At 40.8% G+C, this 6,143-nt stretch overlaps 1 protein-coding gene across 4 annotated transcripts in view; it reads right to left on the bottom strand.

Moving 5' to 3' along the window:
* Window positions 1-6,143, bottom strand: part of slc39a10 (solute carrier family 39 member 10) — a 33,824-nt gene that overhangs the window by 21,527 nt on the left and 6,154 nt on the right. For 2 of the 4 annotated variants that reach the window (XM_013911786.1, XM_013911789.1), the window contains exon 2: window positions 606-684. The exons of 1 other annotated variant lie outside the window; for it this stretch is intronic. The gene's annotated coding sequence lies outside the window, so the exon portion shown is untranslated. Of the gene's footprint in view, window positions 1-605; window positions 685-6,084; window positions 6,105-6,143 lie in introns of those variants that run through there. One more of the 4 variants, XM_013911787.1, reaches the window with a different exon arrangement.

Genomic DNA, 6,143 nt, shown 5'->3' with positions numbered 1-6,143 from the left:
ACTTCGGTGGGCTGCTGAGGTGTATAAACAGGTGCCTATGTACCTTGTTTGGCAACTCATATTAGAAATCTATCTATTCCTGTCTGAGAGAACAGAACCAATCAGACAATCCTCTAAATTTGTGTTTAAAGCCCCAGCTGTCATGTTGTCCCTACAGGCTGTCTTGCTAGTCAAGCTACTGTTGTGGGAATCCTTGATATCATTCAGCTGCTTTCCCAGAGAGGACATTGTCCCACGCTGGGATGAACTCCAACACTGTCTTGTACTGCAGCTGGTCGGTAGATCCACTATGAGCTAGATCCACTAACAGAATCTGAAGCAACCGACACCAGTTTAAGCTCAAACACAGAAAGTATGTTGTATGAATGATTTGCAGAGGGGAAAATAAAAACAGACTTGTTACCCACCAAACAGGTCTCTGCCTTTCAGCACAGGTAAGTCAGACTCTTTGCCTTAAACTAAATGTAGACTACGTGTTCACAAGGCAATTTTGAGCCAAGAAAAACCCTGACACATTTCCCCACATCCCCAACACAGTCACACACAGAACCGGAATCTGTGGGAAATCTGATTACACAGCACACTGCAGTAAGTTTTTCACTCACCAAACACTTCTTTGCCTGCTTGGCCCCCAGTCTTGGTGTAATTAAATGGGGGTGTAACAACTCTTCTGAAACTTGCACCCTGAAAAAAAAAAAAAAAAAGGGAGGCAGAGAAGTGAGAATCAGTCTTTCGCATAAAGAAAAGGTGATGAAGCATTATGGCAGTAACAAGCTCAACAACATCTAGGCGTAGCTACATGGAGGGTCTCCACTTTGATGACCTAAGGATTTCCTGGTCCTGCTGGCTTCATCAGCTGTTGACCTTTAGCTTGCACTGAAATGGTTCATGGCCCAGTGTGAAGCAGCGGTAATGAAAATCAGCACAACCATATCTCTACTACGTTTCTTAGGTGGAAAAGAGTAGAGTGTCCAATCATAGTCTGGGACAAGTTGATGCCCTAAGTATCTCAGGGTCTGAGTAAGACAGAATGGAGTGTGAGAGTGACAGACTAATAGGTGCAGCTATATTGATATGTTGCGGTGGAGAAAAAGCTGAGTGTAAAACCTTTTGATTTACCGGTAAATCTGGGTTTGTACCCTCACCCATGATCATGAACTCTGGGAGAATGAGGTTCCGGATACAAGCTGCAGAATTAGTTTCCTTCTAAGGTTTGCTGGTCAGGGTTGCTAGATCTGCTAGTCCTCCACCTGGAAAGGAGCCAGTTGAGATTGTCCACCTCTTCCAGACGGCCCACCATCTAGGCAGATGGGCAAGAAGAGGTGGCCAGGATGAGGGAAGTCTAGGCTTCTCTGCTTGGACTGCTGCTGCAAATTGCCTCTATCATTCAGATACGTGGTAAACAATGGGAGGAAAAATCAGACTTCATGGACATATCTTCTGGGTCTGAAAAGGAAAGCCCAGCTGAAAATGGCTTAAACCCAAATACCTGCAGGGAGTGACCTTCCTTGCCAAACGGCGTACTAGAAGTGTGTTTACTGAGATCATAGAATAAGGTAACTGGAGATTAGTTATATATAAGCTTCAAAAGAACAGCTCATGGACTCGATGGGGGGGGGGGGCTTTCAAATTTCAGTGATATTCATAGACAATTTCATTTTGTAGACTTTGGTCTTCAGAAGGAGACACAAAGCCAGCCTGCAGTGTGAGCCTGTAGTCTCACAGTTTCAGTGCTCATAACATCTGGTTTCAGAAAGAAAACATGACAATGGCAAAAACACTCAGCTTTTACAAAACAATGGATAATATCACAGTTGACGTCCATCTTTTATATACAGTCTAATGTAACCTGCAACATCTCAGTACCTTCTGCAGGTGACCCAGACTGTTGTACTACTGCATAATCTGTACTTGATCTTGTTTCTTTAGATATTTATACTTTAGATATTAAGAATTTGGGAAAGAAATTACCTTGTCAATTTAAACCTCTAGTGGATAAGCAACACAACCTCTGGCCAATTTGCCCAAGGAACTACAACCATTATAGTGAGACAATAAGTCCAAAAATAGAGCAAGGCCACATCGAGGCAACAGAATTAGATCTTGAGTGATACATATTCCCTGAGGACGATGGTGACCAAATTTAATCTTTACACCTGAGGACAAATGGATAAATCTCACAACTAAAACAGCACACACAAAGACAGAAATGTGCATTTGCATTCTTGTTCTCTGATGGTGTGTGCGTGCATGGTGCAAGAAAGAGTGGATGCACTGTTAACTTCTTTTATTTAATAGTTTTTAGTTAACATTGCTGTTTGCACCTTCTTGTGATTGCCAGACACAGTAATAAAAAGAACAAGAAAGAAGTGCAGTTTCACCGAATGTGAATCTGAGACATTTACCAGAGAAGCGGCGAAAAGGAAATGGGTTTTTTATGTTCTCAGCTCTGGGATCACAAACAGAAGCAAAACGACCGAAAGGGAAAGGCTATCAACTCTAAGGTGACAGAAATGTAGCTTAGCCAAGGGAAGAAAATTAAATCATTACGCATCAGCGCAGTAATTTATAGTACCCATAATCACCAATTAAAACTTAGCCACTGAAAGCCATTTAGTGTTTACTAACTGCACATATTAGCACCACCTGTATTAATTACCCGTTTTGACTACACTGTACAATATTAGGCTTGACCTGACCAAGAAAATGGTCTGAAATCTGACTCCGTTTATATGGTGGAAATGTATTTTTGTTTTTCTATAAATGTTAATAAATCTGACATCAGAACACCATCATGTGCCCTGACCTTTAAAAAAAAAACAAAAAAACAACATGGCTGCATCTAGGGCTGTGCGATATGAAAAAAAATCTCATATCCCGATATTAAGACATCTATTGTCCCGATAACGATATAAATCACAAGAATGTAACATTTTCTGTAAATTCTGTGACTCTCGGGCAGCTCGACTTAGTGAAGTGTTTCCAGCTGGGCAGCGTACCTGGAGTCGAGTGTTTTAACCGATGCATGAAACGATACATTTTTAGACGTAAGTTGTAACGCCCGCCGTTTTCTTTGTGAGTATTTATTACACAATGTGCTGCGGGGAAAAGCCTGTTCTAACGTTTGAATCTAAGGTTTATTTTTTAGCACCTGACGACTCTTTTTTGCTTCTCATCCGTAAACGCTCTGCATACCCTTTCATGTGATTCAGTTTATTTTGAAAAGTCTCAACAGGATCTTGAACTTTATTGTGAAAGGTTAATGTGGAAACTAAACCAGCGGACACGCGATGGTTTTGCCGTCGTTGTTGCTAACGACAACGCATAAAAACAGGCGCTTGTCCGTCTGTAGTGTGGTTATATTAAAAATAAGACAAAGAGAGAACTTTAGGAAATTTATATAGCCACTACAGTGACCATCAAAACCATGAAAAAAATATTGCCCTAAACAGTTTATTTTACAACACCACGAAACAAACGATAGCGTAAAATGAAACGATAGACGATTTTATATCGTTATCCGATACATATCGTTATATCGAACAGCCCTAGCTGCATCTGGATATTTGTAGCTTAATCACCAGGCTGGGTGGCTTTTCTTTAGCACCTTCTGAGATAAAAGTGGTAAATGGCCAATGCCTTACATGACCAGTATAAGGCAATACACCAAATGAAAACTGTTGAATATTAAGGCTGTTCTTCCTTCCCTGAGGACTTCAGGAACACTGAATTGTGCCATTTATGCGCCCCAAGGAGGGGAAAGCTACAACCCAACTGTGCATCTGCAACATAAACCAGATGCTCCCATCCCCATTTTAAAAGCTTTTGACCACTGGCAGCTTTAAAGTCTCACCCTGACTTTAAAGTGTATCTAGAAATCTCTCAAAGAGATGAACAGATGAAGAAAACTAAAAAAAAAAAACTAAAAAAAACAAAAAAAAACACACCACTGCTGAATTCACTGTTAGGTTCTTACGCATGTTTGTTTCATAAGAGGAGCAAACCTCTTATTTTTACTTAAGCACACTTCGGTTCAGAAGTCAGCTGTGTGTAATATTAGTTTAGGTGATACTCCAAACGACAATGGTGCTATATTATATTAAAAAAGAGACACTCTGAGCATAACTACTATTGTTCTACAACACACAAAATTAAAGAACATCTATAAGGTCTAATAATAGTTTATCTGACTGACTCCTGATTCATTCTGCAAACTGGAGCTACCATATGAGTAGGAATGTGTTATCTCATTGCCAAATGACTAAGCCGTACAGCTGAAAAAGCTAGCATTATAATACTTATAAATTAATCTTTAAAAACATGTCCTCGTTTCTCCTCAAAGTTGCTGATAACTAAAGGAATGCTGTTATTTCTCTGCAGGAAAAAAAAAGAAAAACCAACTTTGACCCGTAAGCTGGTTCATATGATTCTCACACGACCATACACATACCTCTCATCTCGGCATGAGGTCGGTGTCTGCAGGGAAACAGGAATGAAGCAAAACATAAATTCTGGTACCAAAGACATGTAAGTGAAACCTCTTGTGCTCACTGTTACAAAACAAGTATATTGGTTTGTGCCAACAAGACCAATAAAAGAAAAAATTTAATAAGAGATTTGTGAGGCTGGGAGATATATGCACATGGGTACTTTGTCACACTGCGTATTTGACTACAACTCCTTAGAAATGTAATTCTACTTAAAAAGCAATAAATGTACACATGGTTTCTCAAGTATTGCAATATTTTGAGCCCTTGAAATGTGATAAATCCCCCCAAAAGTCAGGCAGTTTTACAGACCTGTGATGGTTACATCAGAGCGGATTAAGCCTCCACTTTTTGATCCACACCAATAAGCCGGGAAGCTACATAACTAAAACCTTGAGCCAAGTGGGGAATGGGAACACAACTTTTTTCTTGAGACAGGAAAAAAACAACATGTCAGAGAAGAGGGTTTTCTTAGTAAGGCCTCAGGCCCACATAAGAGGGCAGATGTCAGCTGCCACATGGACAAAACTGCCAGCAGATGGTCTGAGGAAAAAATGAAGGACCACAGTCACAGTCTGGCGTGGCAGGAGAGGAAACATATGACACACCTGAGTTTAGGTCATGCATCTCTGCAGACAATCACCAAAAACAGCAGGGAACATAATAGGTTGTGAATTGTTTTTTATCTCACACATAACTGCTGTCCTAAGCAGTCATTCAACAGTGGTGAGACATTACAGCACTGACACACAACAGCAAACTGTTACAGCCTAGCTTAACTGCCTCATAAAGCACAAGCAAGCCTACACTTTGCGGTTACAGAGGGACTACTTTCGTCAAACCGTGGACAAGCATTTACCAATGTTATTGGTAACAACAATGATAAAGGTAGTCATCTCAACAGGTGAAACCAGCAATCCTCTTATCAGAAGTAGCTATTCTGTATATGCATCATAAGAACCATCTCACCATGAGCTGCAGTGCAGGTTTCATTGCAGCAGACTCAGCACAGGTGGTAGGTGAAGACTACTACAAACTGATCCCAAGGTACTTTGTCAGCAACTGAAAAACATGGTAAATGAATGACCAAGAAATCCTTCCAAAAGCCCTTAAATGTCCATGTAAAACAAATCTGAGAAAACAAGGTTGGCACATGCCATATGGTTAAACCCCAGTATCCCACTGGGATTTGAAAATAGGTTGTCGGCTTCTGTGACACCTTCAGGTTCACATGTAAACAGACCGCAACTCCCCTTAAACTCCTTGCAGTCAGAGAGCGTGACAATGCTGTACAAGCATAAACATCTTTTCTGCACGATGCCACTGACTCACGCGTACACTGATGCTGAATTTGCTGTTTACAGCCATGGATTCTGCAGGCAAATTCAAGAAGCAGCTAAATGACACGAGGTTGCTGTGGTGAGACGCAGGTGCATGGCTGATGCTCTGTGGCCTGGAAGCGTGCTCATCATAGTGCAAAAACAGATTCAGACTGCAGTGCTGGATAGTGTACATACAAGTGAACTCAACTATCAGCAAAGGAATACACAATGCAAAAAAAGACAACAAAATAAAAGAAATATAGAGTGATCCTTACCTCTGATTTAAAAGTATGCCCAAAACATTTGAACAAAGGCACAAATTCACGCCGGACAA

The sequence above is a fragment of the Pundamilia nyererei genome, unplaced genomic scaffold (genome assembly GCF_000239375.1).
Source record: "Pundamilia nyererei isolate P.nyererei 1_Seehausen unplaced genomic scaffold, PunNye1.0 scaffold00071, whole genome shotgun sequence".
NCBI lineage: Eukaryota > Metazoa > Chordata > Actinopteri > Cichliformes > Cichlidae > Pundamilia > Pundamilia nyererei.
Note: the sequence above shows the minus strand (reverse complement) of the source record. Positions and strands in the feature narration are given on the sequence as shown.